Source organism: Cygnus olor, chromosome 1 (assembly GCF_009769625.2).
Source record: "Cygnus olor isolate bCygOlo1 chromosome 1, bCygOlo1.pri.v2, whole genome shotgun sequence".
Taxonomy (NCBI): Eukaryota; Metazoa; Chordata; class Aves; order Anseriformes; family Anatidae; genus Cygnus; species Cygnus olor.
The window spans coordinates 25,198,472-25,222,998 of NC_049169.1; the positions used below are offsets into that span (position 1 = coordinate 25,198,472).

The 24,527-nt window shown below is 41.0% G+C and overlaps 1 protein-coding gene across 1 annotated transcript in view; it reads right to left on the bottom strand.

Moving 5' to 3' along the window:
• KCND2 (potassium voltage-gated channel subfamily D member 2) overlaps window positions 1-24,527 on the bottom strand; it is a 299,209-nt gene that overhangs the window by 78,023 nt on the left and 196,659 nt on the right. The window lies entirely within an intron of this gene.

Consider the following 24,527-nt stretch of genomic DNA (forward strand, 5'->3'; position numbering starts at 1 on the left):
TAAACTACAATTATCTAGAAACATTTAAAGGGAGGAAGCTGATAGCAGTTACCAACCTGAAACAAAACGAAATCATACATGAATTTCAGGAATTAATACTCCAGAGCACCTTGCATAAGTATATTTCCACCCAAAGGAGAGCATAGCTAATATTTTTAAAAAACTCACTAAGGAAAGATTTAAGAATTCCTTATTTGATGCTCTCCATTTGATGCTTTCATGAATTAACTGGTTCATCTTCTGTGTTAGTTAAGAGAAAGTTTTTAGGGGTCTAAAGTACTCGATGCTGTAGGTGACAGTACTACCTCCCTTCTGAAAGGGCAGACCACTCCAGCTGGAGACAAAAAACACTCATTTCCCATTCATTGCCTCAAATCATTCCACTCAAATCATTCCAGTAGAGGACTTCTATCATCAGATCTGCAAATTTTACTACATACTCCTTCAGAATATTTGTCTAAATTAAAACTATATTAATTGAATTTATTTTATTTTCCTCTGGGGTATGCACACACACACACAAGGATAATTCATTTTTCCACTGATAGTTTCCTCTTCCTATAATCCACTCGGAGTTAGGCTTTGTAATACGAAAACATTGGTTCTCTGAAAGCAGAAGGTAAATACAGAAGGCAAATGCATGAGTGAGTGAATGTGTGTGAGGCTGGATTAAGGAAAATCATTCTCTGTGTAAGCATGTGTGTGTGTGTGTGTGTGTGTCTGTTGACACATGCATGTGTCCCCTTTCCTGTGCCCAGCTTGTGGTTCAATGGCAAACATGTGGACCACAGTGACTCTACTTCCCAGATTTTGTGACCTTACACTAGCCCTCACCAAAGCTGACTCAAGGGTCAACACTTCTTTCCTCAGCTTGCTATGCTCCTGCTTTATAAACCATCAGCATTACCCAAAACACCTCAAAACCCTACAGATTAGTTCAGAATCTCCCCCCAAGAGTCAGTTTTTGCTCCCCTCCAATACTGCCTACATCCTTTCCTTCCCTCTGGCCCTCTACTCTCATCTCCAAAGCCCACTTCCTCGCCCCTCAAATGCTCTCCCCAGAATTTCCCAGTTATTTCACTCCCATATCAAACATATTCCTATCTAAAGAATGTCTCATATTTGCTCCTAGAATACTGAGATTGAGCTTCTGGATTCCTGTGTCCACCCTTCCTGCTACTTGCCACATACCTAGCCATACTCTTTTGTTAAGATACTGACATTTACAGTGTTCTTCCTGATAAGTAATAACAAAATAATTGTTATAAAACCACAAATGCATCTATAAGAGATGCATAAATTCTTTCCTAAAATATCTTGCACAGTTTAGGTTATATTAAACAGGTCTACTGTAGGTGTGAAAGAAGGAAAACAGAATCATAGAATAGAATCATAGAATATCCCGATTTGGAAGGGACCCATAAGGATCATCAAGTCCAACTCCTGGCACCACACAGGTCTACCCAAACGTTTAGACCATGTGACTAAGTGCACAGTCCAATCGCTTCTTAAATTCAGACAGGCTTGGTGCAATGACTACTTCATTGGGGAGCCTGTTCCAGTGTGCAACCACCCTCTCGGTGAAGAACCTCTTCCTGATGTCCAGCCTAAACTTCCCCTGCCTCAGCTTAACACCATTCCCACGGGTCCTACCACTGGTGATTATGGAGAATAGGTCCCCTGCTTCTCCACTCCCCCTTGTGAGGAAGTTGTAGACTGTGATGAGGTACCCCCTCGGCCTCCTCTTCTCCAGGCTGAACAGGCCCAGTGACCTCAGCTGCTCCTCATATGTCTTCCCCTCAAGGCCCTTCACCATCTTCGTTGCCCTCCTCTGGACACTCTCCAACAGTTTAATGTCCTTTTTGTACTGTGGTGCCCCGAACTCCACACAGTACTCGAGGTGAGGCTGTACCAGCGCAGAGTAGAGCGGGACAATCACCTCCCTCGACCGACTAGCAATGCCGTGCTTGATGCATCCCAGGATACGGCTGGCCCTCCTGGCTGCCAGGGCGCACTGCTGGCTCATATTCAACTTGCTGTCAACCACAACCCCCAGATCCCTCTCTGCGGGGCTGCTCTCCAGCGTCTCGTTGCCCAGTCTGTATGTATAGCCAGGGTTGCCCCATCCTAGGTGCAGGACCCGGCACTTGCTTTTGTTAAACTTCATGTGGTTGGTGATCGCCCAGCCCTCCAATCTGTCCAGATCTCTCTGCAAGGCCTTTCCACCCTCATCCGAGCCCACAACTCCTCCAAGTTTGGTGTCGTCGGCCAATTTGCTCAAAACACCTTCTAGTCCTCCATCCAAATCATTTATAAAAACATTGAAGAGGACTGGCCCTAAAATGAAGCCTTGAGGGACCCCACTAGTGACCATCCGCCAGCCAGATGTGGCCCCATTTACCACAACCCTTTGAGCCCTGCCTGTCAGCCAATTGCTCACCCATCGTAAGATGTTTTTGTTAAGTTGTATGCTGCACATTTTGTCCAGTAGGATCCTATGGGAAACCATGTCAAAAGCTTTGCTGAAGTCCAAAAAGATCACATCAGCTGGTTTCCCTTGATCGACTAGATGGGTCATCTTATCATAAAAGGAAATCAAATTTGTTAGGCAGGACCTACCCCTCATGAACCCATGTTGGCTGGGACCAATGACTGCATTGTCCCCCAGGTGCGCTTCAATAACTTCAAGGATCATCCTCTCCATAATTTTACCAGGCACTGACATGAGACTGACAGGCCTGTAATTGCTAGGGTCTTCTTTCTTACCCTTCTTGAAAATTGGCACAACATTTGCCAGCTTCCAGTCTACTGGGACCTCTCCAGATTCCCAAGATCGTTGAAAAATAATTGAGAGAGGTCCCACGATGACGTCAGCCAGCTCGTTAAGCACCCTGGGATGAATTCCATCCAGACCCATGGACTTGAATAGATCCAGGTGGAGCAGCAAATCCCGCACACATTCACGGTCAGTTGGGAGTTTGTCATTCCCACCGTCATGGTCCTCCAGCTCAGGGCACCCTGGGTCCTGAAGCCCATCATCAGTGTTGAAGACAGAGGCGAAGAAGGCATTAAATGTCTCTGCTTTGCCTATGTCATTGTCTGTGAGGAGACCTTCCCCATCAAGTAGCGGACCTATGTTTTCTTTGGTTTTCCTTTTTCTGTTCACATATCTAAAAAAAACTTTTTTATTGTCTCCCACAGACATGGCCAGCTTCAACTCTAGTTGGGCTTTGGCCACTCAAATTTTCTCCCTACAAACACGAACAGCATCCTTGTATTCCTTCCTCATCACCTGACCCTCTTTCCAGCAGCCGTACACTTTCTTTTTTGCCTAAGCTCCAGTAGAAGATCCCTGGTCAGCCAGGCTGGCCTTATGCCCTGCCTGCCTGACTTGCGATATTTTGGAATCGCCTGATCTTGTGCTTTTAGGAGGCAGTGCTTAAAGATTGACCAGCACTGACAGACGCCAATGCCTTCAAAAGCAGTTTCCCAGGGGACCTTGCTGAATAGTTCCCTGAGCAGCCTAAAGTCTGCTTTCCCCATATTCAGGGCTGAAGTTTTGGTGGCAGTTTTCCTTCTGTCACCGTAAATTCTAAACTCAACCACTTCATGGTCACTATGACCAAGACAGCCGCCAATTGCCAAGTCTCCCACAAGACCCTGTCTGTTCTCCAGCAACAGATCAAGGAGGGCACCTTTCCTAGTTGGCTCCCTTAGCATCTGCACCAAGAAGTTATCATCTAGGTGCTTTATGAACCTCCTGGACTTGCTCGTGTCAGCCGTGTGGTGATCCCAGTTGATGTGTGGCAAGTTGAAATCCCCCATAAGGACAAGGGGAGTTGATCTCGAGGCATCTCTTAGTTCTGCAAAGAATAATTCATCGGCATTGTCGTCCTGGCCAGGTGGTCTGTAATAGACTCCCACAACGACATCCCCTTTATTTGTTCGTCCCTTAATCCTTACCCAGAGGCTCTCAACTTTGCCATCACCAGCTTGAAGTTCCACACAGTCCAGCCCATGCTTCACATACATCACCGCCCCGCCACCTCTCCTACCCTGCCTGTCCCTCCTGAAGAGCTGGTAACCATCCATTGCAACACACCAGCCACAGGATTCATCCCACCAGGTTTCACTTATGCCAATGATATCGTAGCTGTGAGACTGGGCCAAGACTGCTAGCTCATCCATTTTATTCCTCATACTGCGTGCGTTTGTCTAGAAGCACTTCAAATGTGCCTCCCTACATGCAGCACCTTGTGGAGCCAACCAAAGGACCTCACTAGCACACAGTCCCTCTGATTTTAGCGCACCATCCCTTAGCTCATCACCAGCGTGCCTGATTTATCCCCTTCCCCCTTCGACTCTAGTTTAAAGCCCTATCTATCAGCCCTGCCAACTCCTGAGCAAAAATCCTTACCCCTCTATGAGAGAGGCGCATCCCATCTGGTGCCAGCAGGCCTGATGTCACATATACCTTCCCGTGATCGAAAAACCCAAAGTTCTGCCGGTTGCACCAGTCCCGAAGCCATGTGTTAATGTGATGAGTCTGCTTGTCAGCATTGATCCCCCCAATCGGAAGGACAGAGGCAAACACAACCTGTGCCCCTGATCCTTTAAGTAGTTGCCCCAAAGCTCTAAAGTCCCTTTTGGTCGCTCTCAGACTTCTCATTGCTACCTCGTCATTACCAGCCTGAAAGACCAGTAGCGGGTAGTAGTCGGTGGGCCGTACCAGGTGCTTGACTTTCTTAGCGAAGTCTCTCACCCGAGCCCCAGGGAGGCAACAGACTTCCCCGTGGGTTGGGTCCAGTCAGCATATTGGGCCCTCTGTCCCTTTCAAAAGGGAGTCCCCCATCACGATAACCCTTCTTTCTTTTTTGACAGATGATGTAGCAATGCAGGGGGTAGGTTGCCTTGCCTTAGGCACCCTCTCCAACTGGGATGGGCTTTCGTCTGCTTTGTTGTTCTGACTGTCGTGTTCTAGACCCTCATACCTGTTATATAAGGGTAGATGGGAAGGTGAAGTGGTCAGGGACAGGGCTCGCCTACCACCTCGAACAGGAACCTGCCTCCATTCCCCCCCTTGGTCTAGGTCTCCTCCTACTGCCTGGTGGGATGAGGGGAACTTTTGTCTTCTGCGTAGCAGCAGACATTTGTGCTGTGGCAGGCTCATGAGTCTGTCTCAGAGAGGGTAGAGTACACCCCCACCAGTCAATTTCCCTCTCTGACTCCCTGATGCTTCTGAGCCTTCTCACCTCCTCCTGAAGCTCTGCTACCTGGCTGAGCAGCTCTTCAATCTGGGCACACCTTCCACAAGCATACCCCTCACTGCTGCTGTTGGATACTGACAGAAGACTCGGGCACACCCTGCAGCCCAAGACCTGGACGGCGGTGTGTTTCCCTGAGCCCTCCGTCTGAGTAGCTACAGTCACCGATGTGGAGAGGCCACAAGAGATGCGGAGGCCATGGTTTTCTGCCTGGTTGATACCATGGCCACGTTTCTCGCAAGCAGGTTTCAAGTACCGATGGGAAAGACCGCTGCAAAGGAGCGGCGAGGGGCCCTCCCTGCTCACCCTGCCTGTGCAAACTGCCTCGCAAACTGCCGCTCCACGCCTTTCTGACGCACCACGCCCTGTTTGCCCATCCTGGTCGCCACGCTCCTGGTCACTCGTGCTCCCTAGGGGCCTCTTTTGAACGGCTGGGGAGGCGGTGCTGCTGGCTCCACCTATGCCTCATCAGCCTCCCTTGCGAGGGCTGCCCGGTCCTGGCGGCTCCCTTGGCTGCTTGGAGTGGCCTCAATGCCGAAAAAGAGCCCTGCCTGTCTCAATCCCCTGCTCCATTGCAGAACGCGTCTGTCCCGGAGCCGATCACCTCAGCAAGTGGATAGGATAAAACATGTAAACAAGGAAAAAGGAAGAAGCAGGGTTTCCACCCTGGAAAGAGCAGGAGAACTTCTTTCCTCATTAATGGACAGACTTACTGGTTGGCAACTCTTTCCAGCAAGAACCGGGAAGGATGCAACCTTCTTTTGCATGTCATAAACTTCTTGGCCAAACTTTACTCAAGGCAAACACTTTGCTCAGACAGGGATAGTCATACATATCGATCATTTCACAGGTAGTCTCTGCAGTCACACCTCTCCTTTTCTCCTCTTGGACTCAGTGTTTACAGCAGAGTAGGAAGAAATGTGTCTGATTCTACAGGATTGTTGTAGTCCTTCCCAGTCTTCCTGCTCTGGTGATTCTGTATTTGTCCCATGAGATTTTACCTTTCTCAGCAGTACCATTTCAGGGCACAGATGTATTTTATTATGCCTTTATATGCCTCCCATTACTAGCAAAACAGATAAGATCTGAGGAAAGGGAAATGATTGTTTGGTGTCTCAAGGAATTAGAGGAATTAGCATTGAAAGCTGCCAGATATAGTAACTATTCTTATGGTTGTATGTTATTGTACCTATTACATTAGATATTGCCTAGTCTTCATCTAGCCTCAAGATCTGTGCAGTATGAGCATGATGGAAAGTCATCTTGCATTTTCTGTCTTTCTTAGTTCAGGTTGAATAATCTGGTCAGACCAAGGAATTTGGGCCTAATCAAATACTTCTAAGAAAGTTTTCCAGGCTGACAATCTTCAAAGCATGCTTCTGAATACAGAGCATCATCACCTTTAATATTCAGAGGAGCCCTTCAATCTTAGGATATATAATTGTACTTCTTAGGTATACATGGAAGGCTAATGCTGTCCAAGTCTGTCCCACCACTAATTTTGTGCATCTGGAATGTCAGGCCATTTCATGTGCCAGATCTAACATTAAAGGGAATTTGAATTAAAAAATTAATCTTGCTTTGGGACTACTACAGAAGACTAAATGTGTGGAAAATCAAAGAACAAGCTAGACAAAATCTAAAATACTTTGAATATAGTTAATTATCACTTTGTTTTTAAAACATAGGCAGATAGATTGTGGGATCTGAGACTTGTTCCAGCTTTATGTTCTCTGACACGTTAAAAATTATGGAATAGCAGTCCACAATGGTTGCAAGGACCATTGTTCACTTAGTAATGGGAAACATGCATTTGGAAGATTGGCCTGTGAAATCGAGAGGGCAGCTTCAAAGGCCTGTAGTACAATCTCTAGGCTTGTTCTTGCAGGTTGCAAGTCTTGTTACACCCAGTACAGAGCAAATCTGAAGCTTGACAAATGCAATTGTGAAACGAGTATCCTCTGTTTTCATTTGTGCCAATAATTTAATATTTTGCTACAGGCAGAATCCCTTAATGTTTTCCCTCAAAGACTTTCATATTGGCTTGGCAGATACTGGTGAATTTCAACAAATGGTAAGTTATCTTAATGACTATTTTCTGTAGATCATTTCAGGGTAGTTGGGATTAATTTCTTAAATTCGTTTGAGGATTCTTTTGAAGCACAGAGAGAATTGATTTTTCAGTGCCTCCCAGGCCTTACAGTATTCTTAGAAATCTACTTTCTCAAATTGAACCCAAAGCAACAATGCTACAACAAAATAAATGTTATTTCCATTTAAATATATTTGACATGGGTCTGGTCTCTTCTTTTAACAGTAATCCATTCCCTGTGACCTGGCAATCCAAACAAGTGTGAATCAGTCTCACAGTACCCTACAGTGGAAGCACTGACCATCAGACCTAAATAGAACTTCCCACAACAGCCACTATACATATATGCTACTAACAAATAAATAAAGTGAGCTACACAGACACAGGGTTGAATATTATCAGCAAGAATGGCTCAAGCTGAGATCTTTGATAGGGATATCAGTGAAGAAAAATGAACTATCCTTTAAGAATCTCTCTCTCAAACATATTCTTTTTATTTCAAAAGTACTCTTACTATAGTGAACTTGTGACTGTTAAAAGTAAATGCCACTCTTTTGACTGTTTTAAGCAAGTGTGTGCAATTCTGCAAAGCAGTCACTGTGATGTTAATTTTATTAATGCTTGTAACTATGCTTGTATATTAGTTTCTAATACACAAAAGTTAGGAAAATGCCATATTCCAGAAAGAGAGCCATAGGGTTTACTTGAGAACCTTTAAAAGTAAACACACATATATACACACATCTATAAATAAAAGAAAACCTGTATTTAGATACACTTATGCACAAGCATATAAATGTAGCGCAGACTTTTCTGCACCATGAACAGATGGTCTTTTTACAAATTTTACCTTTTTATACATTTTTAAAAAAGTAAGGTTCCTCCATCCGTCTCAATTCTGGACTGAGGTAGGACGATATAGATACTGAATTTAGTTAATAAATTGTTGCCCCACAAAAATAAACTGCCAGTTGCAATAAGCCATATGGCATCTATTTCAATTAATATTCTCTGGATCACTTCTGCAAGCCAGCTACAACTTATTTCTAAGCAGACACAAGATGTTTTCAACAACATGCTTTACAAGGGCATTAGGTAAGGTTTGAGCTTTGTCCTAGATTCAAGGCATTGAAATTCAGGATCAACATGAAGAGAGAAATTAAATCCTGAATCACTTATCTAAATGGGCTAAATTGCATTTTAGAGATATGTCTGTCTGTCTCCACCCACTGATTGTAAAAGCAACTTACAGCTACTAGCATTCTAATTTAAGAGGTTCAGTTAAGTTGAACAGGATGAGCCCAGACCTCCATCTCCACCAGAGCCTTTATTCTCTCTGTTCTTGCTGTATTCCCTCATTCTTGTTTGCAACATACAATCATATGATATCATAGAATTGCTTGGGTTGGAAGGAACCTTGGAGATCATCAAGTGACAAACCCCCTGCAGGGACACCTCCCACCAGACCAGGTTGCCCCCATCCAACCTGGCCTTGAACACCTCCAGGGATGGGGCATCCACAACTTGTTCCAGTGCTTCACCACCCTCTAAGGGAAGAATTTTCTCCTAACACCTAATCTAAATCTACCCTCTTTTAGTTTAAAAACATTCTCCCTTGCCCAGCTATCCCTAGCTGCCTGAGCAAAAAGTCGCTCTCCGTCTTTTTTATAAGCCCCCTTTAAGTATTGAAAGGCTGCAATGAGGTCTCCCCAGAGCCTTCTCTTCTTCAGGCCAAACATCCCCAACTCTCTCAGCCTTCCTTCACAGGAGGGTGCTCCAGCCTTCTGATCATCTTCATGGCCCTACTCTGAACCTACTTCCAGCAGATCCACACCTTTCTTGCGCTGGAGACCCCAGACCTGGACATCGCACTCCAAGGAGGGCCTCACAAGGGCAGAGTAGAGGAGGACAATCACCTTGCTTGACCTGCTGGCCATGCCTCTGGTGATGCAGCCCAGGATGCAGTTGGCCTTCTGGGCTGCAAGCGCACACTGCTGGCTCATGTTGAGCCTTTTGTCCACCAGGACCCCCAAGTCCCTCTCTGCAGGGCTGCCCTCAATGAGTTCTTCTGCAAGCCTGTACTCATGTCTGGGATTGTCCTGACCCAGGTGCAGCACTTTGCACTTGGACTTGTTGAACCTCATCAGGTTCACATGGTCCTACTTCTCAAGCCTGTCCAGGTCCCTTTGGATGGCTTCCCTTCCTTCTGTTTTACTGACTACGCCACTCAGCTTGGTGTCATCTGCAAACTTGTTGTAGGTGCACTCAATTCCATTGTCTAAGCTGTTGATAAAGATATTTATCACAGATGATAATTAATACAGAGATACAAGCAGGAAAGGTGAAGTCATCACACTCCTGTCCTTGTACTCATCTGTGCAGAAATGAGTCATTGTGTGTGAGACACAAAGTGCTCTTGAAAAAATTGTCTGTGCTATAAATTGTGAGTTTTTAAATACTGCTCGTCATTTTGCTTGCAAGGGAAATCCATCCTGGGATTTAAAGTTTGTTCTGAGCATACAGTTCCCAGTATTCGACAATGCCCTTATTGCCATTACCATTCTTCATGATTCTAATGTATCTCACCATACAATGCATGTAAATTTAATTATTAGTGCATAAATCTGTAAATTTGATTTTCAATGACTTTTGATTTATGGTAAGTTTTGTGAAACTGGATAGAGTTACTTCTGACAATTATTTTAAAGGGGAGACATTTTCAAGTTATTTACATATTAACATCTTAGTAATAACAGTTAACAAATATGTTCAAATGAGCCAAATGTAAACCTGATACAACAGAATACTACTTGATGGATTCAGATGACATCAGATTGGCAAGAAAGGAGTACTCTTAGTACACTAAAATTTATCAAGAGAGGAAAGCACCAATTAGTGGTTAAAAATAACAGTCTCTTAGCTCTTTAAAGAATAAGCTTTCAGATACATAACAGTTCACCCAGGACTGTATGTTTCGGGTAAATTAAAGTGCATGCATCTATAAGCAACTAGGATGTGCATGGCTATTTTAAGAAGCACACCACAATGGCATTCCATGACTTGTGGTCCTGAGCCAAGTGAACACTTAACATTGAATCCCATTATGAATGTATTATCTCCCTGTCAGAAAATATCATTCACCTCAGAATTGGCTTACCACCTTCCTTATGTGCTGTGCAACCCACAGCTGCTAAAGGACATCTCCATTTAAGAGCTTTACAAAAAGCAGAATCTTTTTTGCATAAAGGTTATGAACATATGATGAAGTGCATCCTAAACTCAAGTGGCAGAGAACTGCATTCTGACCAAAAGGCAAATTTGTGGGGTGAAGGAACTGGCTCAGAAAATTAGTAATAGAGTGTAGAGCTTTCTGTTCCTAGCCAAAGTCAAATTTATTAACTTGCAGAAGTTCTGATAAGGGAGAGTGAAAAGCTCATCTATTACATTTATGGACAGAAGCAATAGTGGTGCAGGATATCTCCATTTGCTTAATCTCCCATTCAAACCTTTGATTAGATTAACATCTTCTCCTTGCATTGGGCATTGCAAGAGGAGCAGAGATGAAGAAAGGTGCAGTTATTTCAGCAGTGTAAGAATTATATACTTATAATTCAGACAAGGCAATTCCCAAGGGTTGTATTGGTATGGAGATTTCAATCTTCTGTCTACTACAAGGTGCTCAGACAACCTGGTAAATCAGAATGATCTGCACTGATTTTACAAATAAACTAGACTCTAATAGGTTTCCTGAGTTTTACTAAACTAATTAACATTGCTTAGAGTCTTGACATCAAATGTAAAAGTCACACACACACACCAAAAAAAGATTTTAAAATAACATATATATACATGTAAAAAGTTAAAAAGGCAGTATTTTCTGTTATTTCGCTATTATACATATGTAAAGAAGACATACAGTTGGGTTTTATTTACATTTTCAAGGTAGGGATCATTACTGTTTGTGATGTTTATTTTAATGAAATAAAACACATGTTCTGCAAAATGTCTTATAAAATATGTTTATCATGAGCATAAAACTTTTTACTAAGATTTTTACTAAGATTTTCACACTCTAGCACTACAAACATAGAAAAAGTAGCAGTACTGCTGAATGATTAGTTCTTCTGATACTATTCTTAATGTAAATGTTTTGAGGAACAGTTGCATTCTAGCAAGCAACCATGAATACACGGCTTGTGCAATTCTGTTTTCCCTTGTGCTGTAAGCAAACAAGCTTTCTTGCTCTGCAAACAAAGAGGATGAGAAATTTTCAGCTTTCAGAAAAAAAAAATCAGAACTATTTTCTCATTGGCTCACATATAAGATGTAATAGAGAATTTTCTATTTAGATAATGATTCTGCATGTGACTTGCCAGCCAGAATAGAATCAGATCACTGTCTTATAGTTAAATTGGCTTTGCACTGATATTAGGCAATGATTTTTTGACACTCAAAGAAGCAAATGTAAATAAACTCGTGTGCCTGAATGCAAAGAAATGCCACAGTTGATAAAAAGCTTTTTCTTTACATGTTTCTGTTCATAACAACCACTTTAAAGAAGTGTCTGAAGAAATGTTAATTACCTCATGTCTAAGTTATTACTCAATTAGAGCAATCCAACTGAACAAGAGTTTTATGGAAAGGAACAGAGAATTTTGATTGCTAAATGTTTTAAGTTAATTCCTTAAAAGCCGCACATAGGGTAAGTATTTAAAAATGAGCCTTGACCTACATGCATAAGTCCAAGCGTTAGTGGGTCCCTCGGTGAAATTTCTGTTTGAACTTTGAGTGACTTGGAAGCCTAACCTTTATGAACTTTTAATGGGATGCTTGCAATTAAAACATTTTTTTTAGATATATTGTTCTATATCACTACAAAATTTCCTGGGTAAGGCTGGTCTCTTTGTAAATTCCTGTATACCGAAAAGCAAGCTGTGCAGCTTAATGGAGGTATACCCTGCTACCTAGGGATACACTAGAGAAATCAATTCACCCAAAGGACATTACGACAATGTCCCAGTAATATAGTTTTAAGTGTGCCTTAATATTGGAAGCAATGTTAAAGCACGTGCAAGACCAGGAGTTGATCCGAGACAGCCAGCATGGCTTCACCATATTCAAATTATATTTGAATAACATTCTTGATGCTTTTTTTAATGTCCAAATCTCATAAACCCTTCTGAATCACAAAATATTTAGTAATGTAATTCTGAATGGTTTAATCACAGAGAGGTATAGAATTTTAACATGATAGAGAGAAACAACTGGTGAGCATGACAGAGTGACATCCTTGCATCTCATGTTAGCTTCAATGAACTTTCAGGCTGCTCATCACAATCTCCTGCATCATGTAGGAATAGTGATGTTGATAGTTAGGTCTAGAGTAGTGTCTGACCTTGAGAACTTTTTAAAAATTGAATCTTAAACCATTGTCATCTGCAGTTTGACACTCCACTACTGTAAGGGGATCAGTTTTCCAAAGCTGAGCATGGACTTGTTACAGTTAGCAGCCCTGACAATGGGTCAGGTGGAAAATGTTGCTATCTAACAACTGGAAGGCAGTAAGAAACATTTTTTTTTACACTTGTTAAGGAAGAGCTCAGACAAATCCAATCTTCAAATCACCATTTAAACTGCTTCTTATTGATGGTTCCTAAAATTTGGAAGAACACGTCTAATACATTGCAAGATATCTGTGTTGTTTGCAAAACAAGTCCCTACATATTTTAAAATCACAGGTGTTGTATGCCACAGCACTTTTGAAAACCCCATTAATCACCTATCTTTTGACATCTTCAGATATCTTTGGTATGATTAAATCTAGTTAATCTAACCTGCAAGTTATGTTTCTAACCATCTGAATAATTTCTAATCAGAAGAATATTAAACAAACTTTAAAATGGAGTTTAATATGTTGTGATAGTGATTGAATCTAACAGTAGATTACTGGACTCTATAATCAATTCATCCAGTGTTTTTTCATGGGCACAATGAACACTTCTGTGAAAGCATAAATTTCACCCAAGCCTCAGATCAAGAACCATCTGACTACCAAATAATCATAGACAACATCACACCTGAGTGATCCAGAGCTTCATCAGCCCTTGGATTAAACATTAACAACATCGTCCTTCTGTAAGGATATAGTAGGGTAGCTCCACCCTAAGATGAAATGACACCTGGATTTGCTGCTGTAAGAGAACAGAAAACAAACTTGATGCTTTCAGTTAAACATTTGAACAAAAGCAGGCAGAACTACCAGTGTTACAGTACTGCCTGCTCAAATCATATGTACCATTGCAACAATTGCCTGAAAAAATTCAGCAAATATGTGTGTTTATGTTCATATATTTAAGGCCAAACCAAACCTATTATGTATTCAGTATTGCTCTTTTTCAATAACATTGCTAGCATAAAATTATTCTACATTAATTTAATTTTCACTTTCATGTATAATATAGATACACAATTAGTAAATATAGATACACACTATACATACACGCTTAGATCAAGAGCAAGCTCAAAATCTATTCATGCTGAATTACCATAAACATAGTTTCTATTAAAATTATCTATTTTATTTCCACTGCAATTTTGCTCTGATATTTTTTTCCATTAAACATTTTTTTAGACAATTAGAAAATAAATACGAAGATTTGATGGCTCAAATTAGATCAAATTCTATAATGTTTTATGTTACATTGCTAGAAATCTTTAAGAATGTACAAACTGTTGATACTGAAATAACACCATTGAATAATTAGATACCGCTTTTAGATATTTTCTTGGCAGTAGCTCATAAAATTCTGAAGTGACAACTCTTAAAGATTAAACATTAAAGACTACTTTTAGGACCATTTCACTATCAGTTCTACATTGTTCACAGAAATACTCACATTCTTATGAAAATTCAAATGTAAAATACTTAAATTCTCACAAACAGGATTCAAATATTTACAGAACTTCTCTTCCTGTGTTCTTTGTCTTCCTCTGACAAGAGATTTAAAGTGTATAGAATTTATTATGAATTTACAGGCTATCAGATATGAAACACTTGACTCATGAATTCAAACTGACTGCTGCACTTTTTCCTCAGGAGGATTTTTTAAATCTATTCACATCCAAATATAATTTAAAAAATAATGAGGAAATGTACAGAAACAGGCAGAAATAGCAGAGAAATATATTAGATAACCCCAAGTTTTCTCCATTTCTACTTGCCCTGGTCACTTTCATACACTTGATTAGTCATAGACACGATTTTTTTGCTGTTGTTGTTCCAACTGCTCTCCATAGTTTAAAAAAAAAAAAAAAAGAATCTATCTAAAGTCTGGAAAGACTGTAGATTTTTGGCTGTTGGATAAATCAGTTCCTTCATTTTAAGTTTTCTGATTTTCTTTTGATTTTTCTAATCTATTTCTGATTTTCTGTTCCATCTGTTTATTTATTCAGGTGACATTGGTCCTCCCTGAAATAAGCCCCAGTTCTTTTTCAAAAAATAAAAATAAAAAAGGAAAGTTTTAATGCCTTACAAAAGGTCACTAGACAGGTTACTACCTTTTGCTTTTTTAAAACAAGTTTACATAGATAAATTTGTTGTGAAACTGCTTATTGTCCTTCCACAGTATGCAAAGTATTCACAGTGTGGCTTATTAAACAGCATTGCCATCACACATGATATAATGCTATAGAGGGCTGATATAGGAAACTCTAATGAGAATGAGCCAGTAACAGACTACAGGCATAGACCTAAAAAAAGTCGATAAAATTACCTCAGATATAAGAAAAGAAACCAGTATAAAAAGGCAAAAACTGTATGATAGCAATGCTTGATTGTTATTGCCTTAAGCTCTCTATCAGAATTTCTGCAGTGCTCTGATGGTTAAGCAAACTCCCTCTCTGTTTCTCAGTCTGTGTCAACATGTGTCTGGAAACCACCACATGAAACTAGCTTACCCTTATCTGTACAGAAGATATTCTGAAAATGCAGGGCAAAACATGCCACTTTCCCCTTACATACTCTTATTTTTTCTGGTGTAGTTAATATTGGCCTGCTTCCTACTTCCTCTCTGAAGCTTACTTTAGAGCAAAACTTAAGCAGTCCTGAGAGGAGATGATGAATGTCACTCAGGTAATGATCCATCTGTAGCTACTATTGTGAATAAGCAGTGTTGCTTATTCTGGAGCTGGAGAAGAATACTCCAGGGTCATGTTGAAGGGCCTTGCCTTTAGCTCTCTAAGTCATGATTATCACAGTCAACTGTAACAACATCTGTTGAGTCAAAAACAGGACTTGGATAGATTTGCCCATCTTTAGGAAGTATGCATATATCTCTATGTACCTTCAGAGAATCCACATATCCATCCAAGCAGAAGTCACGTCATTCTCCTCTCCGTCTGCTGGAATACAGTTTGAAAATGTGTTCCCCCAGGAACATGAGATTTATCAGAGGAGGAACAGTTCTCCTCCTAATTACAAGCATATATACATATGCGTATGTATACACATGTATAGAATAAATAAAGAAAGAAACAGGCATAAATATACATATATTAGCACAACTTTGATATTCCTTAGTGATTTCCTTTTCCTTTGTGAAGCTTCTTGTTTTGGCCTGATGGCTCCATTTTTACTTGCTAACAGAAAATAAAAAAGAATTTGAGTCTCCAGTGTTATTTTTTGTACAGTGTTTTCTTTTCTCAGTGAGGAGAAGGACTGATTAGGAGCTCTGCTAAGCTCCTCACTACAGTGCAGATGAAATAGTTTCTGGTGTGCTCATTCCTTCTGCAACCTATTCAGTGTTGTTTACCTTTTCCTCATTCTGTCCCTAGAGTGATAAGCAATACTGAATGAGGCACCACAGCCTCCCTGCTCTGAGGGGAGAACAGGTAGTTAGTGGTATTCCCAAATTCTTCATTAAAAGATATACACAAGCCTCATTCTGTAACATAGAGACTGATTTACAATGGGATTACACTATTTCTTTGAGACTTTCACAATTCTCTGCTCACTTCAATGTACAATAACTGAAAGTTAATATACTTATTACCATATGTCTGTCTGTCCCACACCCCACACCCCCCCCCAAAAAAAAAAAAAAAAAGGCTTGTCATGATATTTTTGCCATGGACAGAAGTCATAATGTCATGGTGTCATGGACACAGAGAACAATGGAATAGCGAGATGTTTGTTTTGCTCATAGACCAAGATGCAATATAATAGATATGAGTGCACCCTCAGCTACTTTGCAGATGACACCAAGCTGAGTGGCATAGTCAATAAAACAGAAGGAAGGGAAGCCATCCAAAGGGAACTGGACAAGCTTGAGAAGTGGGACCATGTGAACCGCTTGAGGTTCAACAAGTCCAAGTGCAAGGTGCTGCACCTGGGTCAGGACAATCCCAGACATGAGTCCCCAGAACAAGAAAGGTGTGGATCTGTTAGAGTAGGTTCAAAGTAGGACCATGAAGATGATCAGAGGTCTGGAGTACCCCTCCTGTGAAGGAAGGCTGAGAGAGTTGGGGATGTTTGGCCTGAAGAAGAGAAGGCTCTGGGGAGACCTCATTGCAGCCTTTCAATACTTAAAGGGGGCTTATAAAAAAGACGGAGAGCGACTTTTTGCTCAGGCAGCTAGGGATAGCTGGGCAAGGGAGAATGTTTTTAAACTAAAAGAGGGTAGATTTAGATTAGGTGTTAGGAGGAAATTCTTCCCTTAGAGGGTGGTGAAGCACTGGAACAGAAGCTGTGAATGGTGTGGAGGAACACCTGGAGGTGTTTAAGGCCAGGTTGAATGGGGCTTTGAGCAACCTGGTCTAGTGGGAGGTGTCCCTGCCCATGGCAGGGGGTTGGAACTAGATGATCTCTAAGGTCCCTTCCAACCCAAGCCATTCTATGCTATGATTCTATTCTACTTAACTAAATATTAAATGAAGACAGTATAAGATCCTGACAAAAGAGAAAAAGCAGAAGTTCAAGTCAGTGCAAAATATGGAACAAAATGTGGTAATTTCATACCAATGTTTTTTTGAAAGTTAACCGTGTCCACCTGCTAATTAACCAGTCTTGCTATATAACTGTAAAGCTCCCTACCTGTTCAAAACAACAACCAGCCAACCAACCAGAGAAAAACCCACAACAATTTACCTCCAAAAAATTGCTGATTTCCCTTTGAAAGGACATTTATGAGACTGTGAAATTAAAAGCTAATGAAGTCTGCAGTCCACTTAGAAAATCCCTAGAATATCAAGGAAGCCTGTGGTCTCATTTGCTCTCCAGGAACAGCTGGTCCGGCCCCCAGCACCATCCAGGAGGATGCTAGCTAAGCATCTATATTGTCTACAAGTCTAGAAAGGTCTCTGAACGAAATGCCATCATTCGGTGTTTAATCATGCTAAACTGTTTAGGAAGGCAGAATCGAACTTTGGGATTCTCATATACTTCATGTCTGTTTTTTTTTTGTTTTTTTCTTTTTCTTTTCTCTTCTCTATATTGTTGATTTCCTAGAATGTATTTGTTGCACTAAAATTATATCTTGCAGTCTAATCAATGTATATTCACTACGTTATAGCTTAGCATATAAAATGTTAAACGTATGTTACCCATGTGAAATTACTACAAATTCTTGAAGCTTCTAGTACATATCTAAACCCCACCAATTAAACTGCAGCGGAGTAAATCTAATGACAGCTTGTGGCAAGAATATGAAGCCACTAGTTTTTTAAAGAAACCTTAAGACAACATAAGTCTTTTAAAACATCTGTATATACTTGAAACTTTTTGCAATATAGTTTTAAGAAATAAACATACATTTATTAGAATCATTTTATAGTAATGTACATTTGGGGAAACATATTGGTAAGGAAGTAGGAATAGTTCCTTGTGTATTTTGGAAATGTTCAGATCCTCAATAGTCTCTGATGCAATCTGAGGCAAGGCAAAGGCAAATAAAGACTACAAATAAGCAGAGTTTCTGTTTTCATGTTAAGATACTATCAGTCTTGTGTCTTCATTGCACAGATGCAGAAAGTGCAGGATGGCTAGATGCAGCTGGGACAGACTGAAATATTTTGCAGGGTTTAATCAGTGGAAAGGCTCCTATTCACAACGGTAAATTGAAAATCAGTGTAGTTGGGGGTGTTAACGAATACCACAAAACAATTCAAAAGGATAGGCTTTTAGGCTTGGAAAGATCAGTACTGGTCTAAATAAAACAAGAAGGACAAAGCGTATTTCAAAGTAGATTAAAGAGCTTCTCACAGAGGTCTAATAATTACTGATCTATGTATTATATAAACCAAACTACTTGACAGAGGAATCTGAGCATTAAAAATGAATGTCTTGGTTAGGGTGTTTTGGCATCTGTTCATATCCAGACATGTTCCAACTTATTTCCCCAAAATGAAATAGAATAATTGAGTTACATCCCAGACTAAACTAAAAGGGAGAAAAGAACTAGCAGTCTTCATCATCATCCAAATCTGGATATTCAGGTGAGCACCTAGATCTTTTCCATCAATCTCCTCTTTATTTATCAGCCAAAGGTTTTTTAGTGCAGAATGTTATTATGTTTAACACCTGCTGGGTTATTGCACAATTTTCTTTATGCTGACATTAAAATAGAGAGAAGAGTAAGTGATTATATTCTAAGATACAGCCTATACTTTTGAAGATTTACTTCTTGACAATTAAAAAATGAACATATCTGCATGCTTGCTTTTCTACATACTGAGGTGACGAATGCTCCATTTAGTGCCTTCCTATTTTTTATGCTTATTATCTACCTCCACAACCTGTGGATGTTCTGCAGTGCAAATTATTTTGATACCATAATAATAAAAATAAGACACAAGTGCAGCAGTGTTAAAACTATAATGGCAAGACATAAACCAATACTTATGAATCATTACTACTCTGGCCTAAACTTTGTAAGGTTTTCTAAAAAGAGAATGAAGTTCCAGCAGTAGAATAATATGCCTGGCTGTCTTCTGAGAAGACATTCTGGGGGAATCATGGGCCACAGTATTGTCCCTAGCTTTTGGGGTGCTTGTGGAAAATCACTTGGCAGATGGTTCTAAGCGAAGCAGGTGAGCAGGCAGAAAATCATCCAGCTTTCCAGATCTGCTGGGAGGATGGGTTGTGTAATCCCTGCCTGGTTTCTGCCAGGATAGTGCTGCAAAACATATCCAAATCACCTAACAAAAGCGTTCATTTTTTCTTACAAGATCCAGTCAGTCTATGAGACCTAAATCTTCCTCCAAAATACATTTTAGATGTCAGTATCTATAGATGTACCAACTAATAGAGAATTTCTAGCAGCAGATGCTGAGTGGATGCACAAAACTAGAAGAGAGGAGGCCGAGGGGAGACCTCATCACAGTCTACAGCTTCCTCACAAGAGGGAGTGGAGGGGAAGGCACCAATCTATTCTCCTTAGTCACCAGTGATAGGACCCACAGGAATGGTGTCAAGCTGAGGCAGCTTCACTGAGAGGGTTGTTGCACAGTGGAACAGGCTCCCCAGGGAAGTAGCACCAAGCCTGTTGGAGTCTAAGAAGTGTTTGGACTGTGCACTTAGTAACATGGTCTAAAATTTTGGGTAGACCTGTGTGGTGCCAGGAGTTGGACTCGATGATCCTTATGGGTCCCTTCCAACTCAGGATATTCTATGATTCTATGATTTGTTGGATTGCTAGTGAAGAGTAAGTAGCATGGATTCTTGTTATTGTAGACATACAGGAATGTGACTTAACTCAGACATTAACATGCAGTGTCCACCAATGAAGCACCAGTGTATGCTTTACTAGTGGAACACCGATGAGATGCTGCATATGTCTCCAGGACAAGCTACAGTCTTAAGAAATCATACCATTAGCCAGTGAAATGTAGACCAGCATGAAATCTGGATGAAGATGCAGACAGCATGAAGAATCAGAGAATCATTAAGGTTGGAAAAGACCTTCAAGATCATCTGGTCTAACCATCACCTTACTACCAAGGTCACCCACTAAACCATGTCCCTAAGCACCACGTCCAGCCTTTCCTTGAACACCCCCAGGGACTCCACCACTTCCCTGGGCAACCCATCCCAATGCCTGACTACTCTTTCTGAGAAAAAGTGTCTCTTAATTTCCAGCCTGAACCTCCCCTGGCACAACTTGTGGCCATTCTCTCTAGTCCTATAGCTAGTTATCTGCAAGAAGAGGCCGATCCCCAGCTCCCCGCACCTTCCTTTCAGGTACCTGTAGAGAGCAATAAGGTCTCCCCTGAGTCTCTTCTTCTCCAGACTAAACAACCCCAGTTCTCTCAGCCACTCCTCACAGGACCTGTGTTCCAGGCCCTTCACCAGCTTCGTAGCTTTTCTCTGGACATGCTCCAGGGCCTTGATATCCTTCTTGTACTGAGAGGCCCCTCGCCAGAGCAGAGTACAGGGGAACGATCACCTCCCTGGTCCTGCTGGCTACACTATTCCTGATAGAAGCCAGGATGCTTCTTGGCCACCTGGGCACACTGGCCAGATGTTCAGATGAGCATCAATCAGCACCCCCAGGTTCTTTTCCTCTGTATAGCTGTTGAGCCACTCTGCCCCAAGCCCGTAGCACTGCATGGGGTTATTGTGGCCAAAGTGCATGATGTGGCATTCAGCCACGTTGAACCTCATCCCATTGGTCTCTGCCCATCAACACAGGAGAAGAAGTTTCCAGTTTTATCACGCCTGCAATGATGTTTTATATAAACACACAGGTGAAAGCTGTAGACTCAGAAGACAGCCTGTTTTTTCATCAGTGTAAGGGTTTACAGCTGATAGCTGCATCTGCTACTTTTGGCCTCTATCAGCAGTTTGAAGGGTGAAAGACGTCTGATGGAATTAAAATGTTATTTATCTTTGAAACTCAACTTTAGGAAGGCTTTTCTAGGAAGACTATTGATAAAGAGTTCTTGTTAAGCTACTTGTTCCTCTACTTATATCAGGTTAATGTTTCAAGCGTAGTGAACCACTTTTAAGTGTTTGAGGTTACAATCATTTATTATTACTGTGTAAAGAGGGTTTGCTTACAAGTCTGGATATAGCTCCTGTGGAAAAAAAAAAAAAGGCGTTGTAAGACTTTTGGGTGTGAGAAAAAGAAAACAAAGAGAAAAGGGAAACTCTCAGGGAAGTTCTGTCACCCTCTCAGAAATCTTTTTTTTTTTTTTTTTTTTTTTTTTTTAAGGATTAGAACTATCAAATGAGTTTGCATTTTAACAGTTTAATCTTCTGTGGTCTATTTATAATCTATAATCTTCTACAGTGAACCTGGAAGGTTAATGCTTAGTATTGCTTAAAATTCATATGAATACTTTCAACCAGCTGTAAATGATTGTAAAGAGATTTATGAATTAAAAGATGATTGACATTGTAAGAGGTTATTGCTGACTGTACAAGACAATGCACTCATTTTTCAGTTAAATTCATAGTTTATTATATCAAAGACAGGTTAATAAAACATTACATTCCATTTACCTATTTCTTTAAGTAAAATGGGTACTGGTACTACAGTGTTAAACTGTCAGATTGTTTAATGTTATGGTTGGATTATTGGGTTGGATTATTTAAATTGGATTAGTTAGATTACTGGCTCAGAATCATACTATCATGCATTTTATGTTCCTTCTGCTTTGGAATATTTTAGAGTTTGCAGCATTAATATTGCAGAAACCACATCCATACACGGATATATTTGGAGGTTGCTATTGTAAGCTGGAACTTAAAATCCTTGAAGTTAGACAAGAAGGATCCAGGAATGATTGTTCAGTACAGTGTATACTGCTTTTCTTTGATGGGAAGTATTTTTTACAAATGTAACTTAGTTCCAAAAAGTAATGCAGATAAAGACAAGGACATATCTTGGTACTATCCTTTTCTGAAACTAGCTTAAGTGGTCTGGAACAGAGATCCGTCAATAACATCTGCAGTGCCAGCTCTACCACCTGAGAAAGACCTGCCAACAGTTCTCTCTCCACCCTGCCAGCAGGTCTTTGCTGAGTGATGGAGAGCAGCCATGTTCTCTACTCTTCTCCCCATCCTTTCCCAGACCACAAAGCACTAGAGTCATTGCTAGAAACTTATCTCATGTTTTTGTGCAAGGTGCTATCAGTGAAGCAGAACACTTTCTTTCCGATAAGGTATTAGAAATTCTTTCTAATAACATATTAGAAATTCTAATCCTACTTCTTGTTGTCCTTAAGAAAAAGCAGCATCACACTTTGGCTCATGTTTTTTGAGGAGCCCTATGGAAGAGTTATCTGATCTTTCACCAGGAGTTAGCTGTCTCTCTACCTCTGGATTCACAGACTAGGGACAGTTCTTCCAGAGCAGCCAGTATCATAACAGTAATCCCTTCCCTCAGTGATTCTGGTACTGAATATGAACTTTTACAATAAACAATTTTCCTGCTTTCATAAAAATTTCCAGCCAATTGACCCTTTACTTTGTCAATTCATGAAGGCCAGATAGGCTCCCTGAATAAACCCTCTGCTGTAGGCTCTCAGGTGAACCTGTACTCCACAGAAAATATCCAGCCTGTGACTCTGCCCTTTCTCTCCCTAACTTTTAACACTATCCTCTTACCAACTCCAGGCTCACAGTGGTTATTCACATTGCTCCTCCCTGTTCAATGTTTTACAAACTTACCTTTGCAAGAAAAGCAGGTAGTATGCCTAGAACAAATCCTTCTTGCCATGCCAGTTCAGAACTGCTCTCATTACCAAAGTCCAGCAGGGAGCTTCCAGGAAGATCCCACCAGTTTTCTGTGAGCTGCATGCACTGTTCCTCGTGACACTAACTCAATTTCCTTCTCTTTTTCCATCACACGAAGGTTTGCATTTTTTTTTTTTTATTTTTTTGCTGATAAGTGACATTCCTGATGCCTACCTTGCATATCTTATTTGAATTTGGCAGAAGCCAGGACCAGAATCCTATATATTTCCACTCAATTTCTGATTGAGTGGGAAGCACTCAGTTTAAACAAATGCTTCCCATTCCAACAGGAGAATTTCAGTCATCCCAGTGCCATAAATTAAACTTAGTTTTTCCAAGCTGCCTTTCTTTACCTTTATTTTGCAATTGAAATCTTTCCTTTTTTTTTTTTTTTTTTAAATAGTGGTGTATTTCTTTTTTACCAGCTCACTCTGTTGCTGGTGCTCTACAGGCCTGCTTAGCCGCACAGCACCTGCATGAATTCATGCTTTTGGAACCCATTTCCTACTTTGGTACATGAGCAGTGCTATAGCCCTTCCTCTCTTTGTCCTCGAATCCTGACCTCAGAGTATCTGTGTGACAATATGCCAAATCCAAATGCTTGCCAAGTATGTCCCCTGGGCCACAGCTGGAAGCAACAGGCCTCTCCTGCCATAGTACTCAGTACACATGGCACTGTCCTACTTTCACATCCCATTGTGCACCTGTTAGTCATATGAACACAATACACAGGATACATCTCTCCATCACCTGAAGTGGCATGTGGTATCTCAGACATCTGTATTACAGTATCCCTTTGCTATTTTTCCTAAATGAGGCTCAGTTACTGTGTGAAAGGAATCTTATAAAGACCATAAGCCTTCGAATCACTCTGTCAAATCCATAGCTTTTGCATGAGTCTAGTATCTTTGCACATTCTCCACATTCAGTGACACAAGAAATCCGCATTCTTAGCTTAAAGAAGCAGCCCAGTTGCTGGCAGGATGAAAGGCCCTAACTCCACGCTGCAGCAGACTCCCAGGGGTACAGACATAAAGGCCAATCCCTCCAGCACCCAGTCTTAGTGTAGAACCTATCTTTACATGAGATGAATTTCACAGCAACCACATCCAGTCTTATGGCTAGGAACCATGGCAGGGCAAACACATCTTATGGCTGGGAACCTTGGCAGGGCAAACACATCTTATGGCTGATCTCTAAAAACCACAGAAAATAAAATATCTGTTTTTAATCAGGGATTTCAGCTATACTTTTCTCCCTCTTCTCTCTGTCCTTGTTTAATCTCTGGGGGGAAGGGAAAGAGAAGCATTTATGCAGGAAAGTCAACGACCAGTCCTTCAAACATCACTTCTCACACTTACCCCTGTCCCCACCAGTTCTGAGAAGGTGCTGAGGAAGATCAGCTGGGGATCTTCTCAGCACCCAGCAGTTCCTTTTC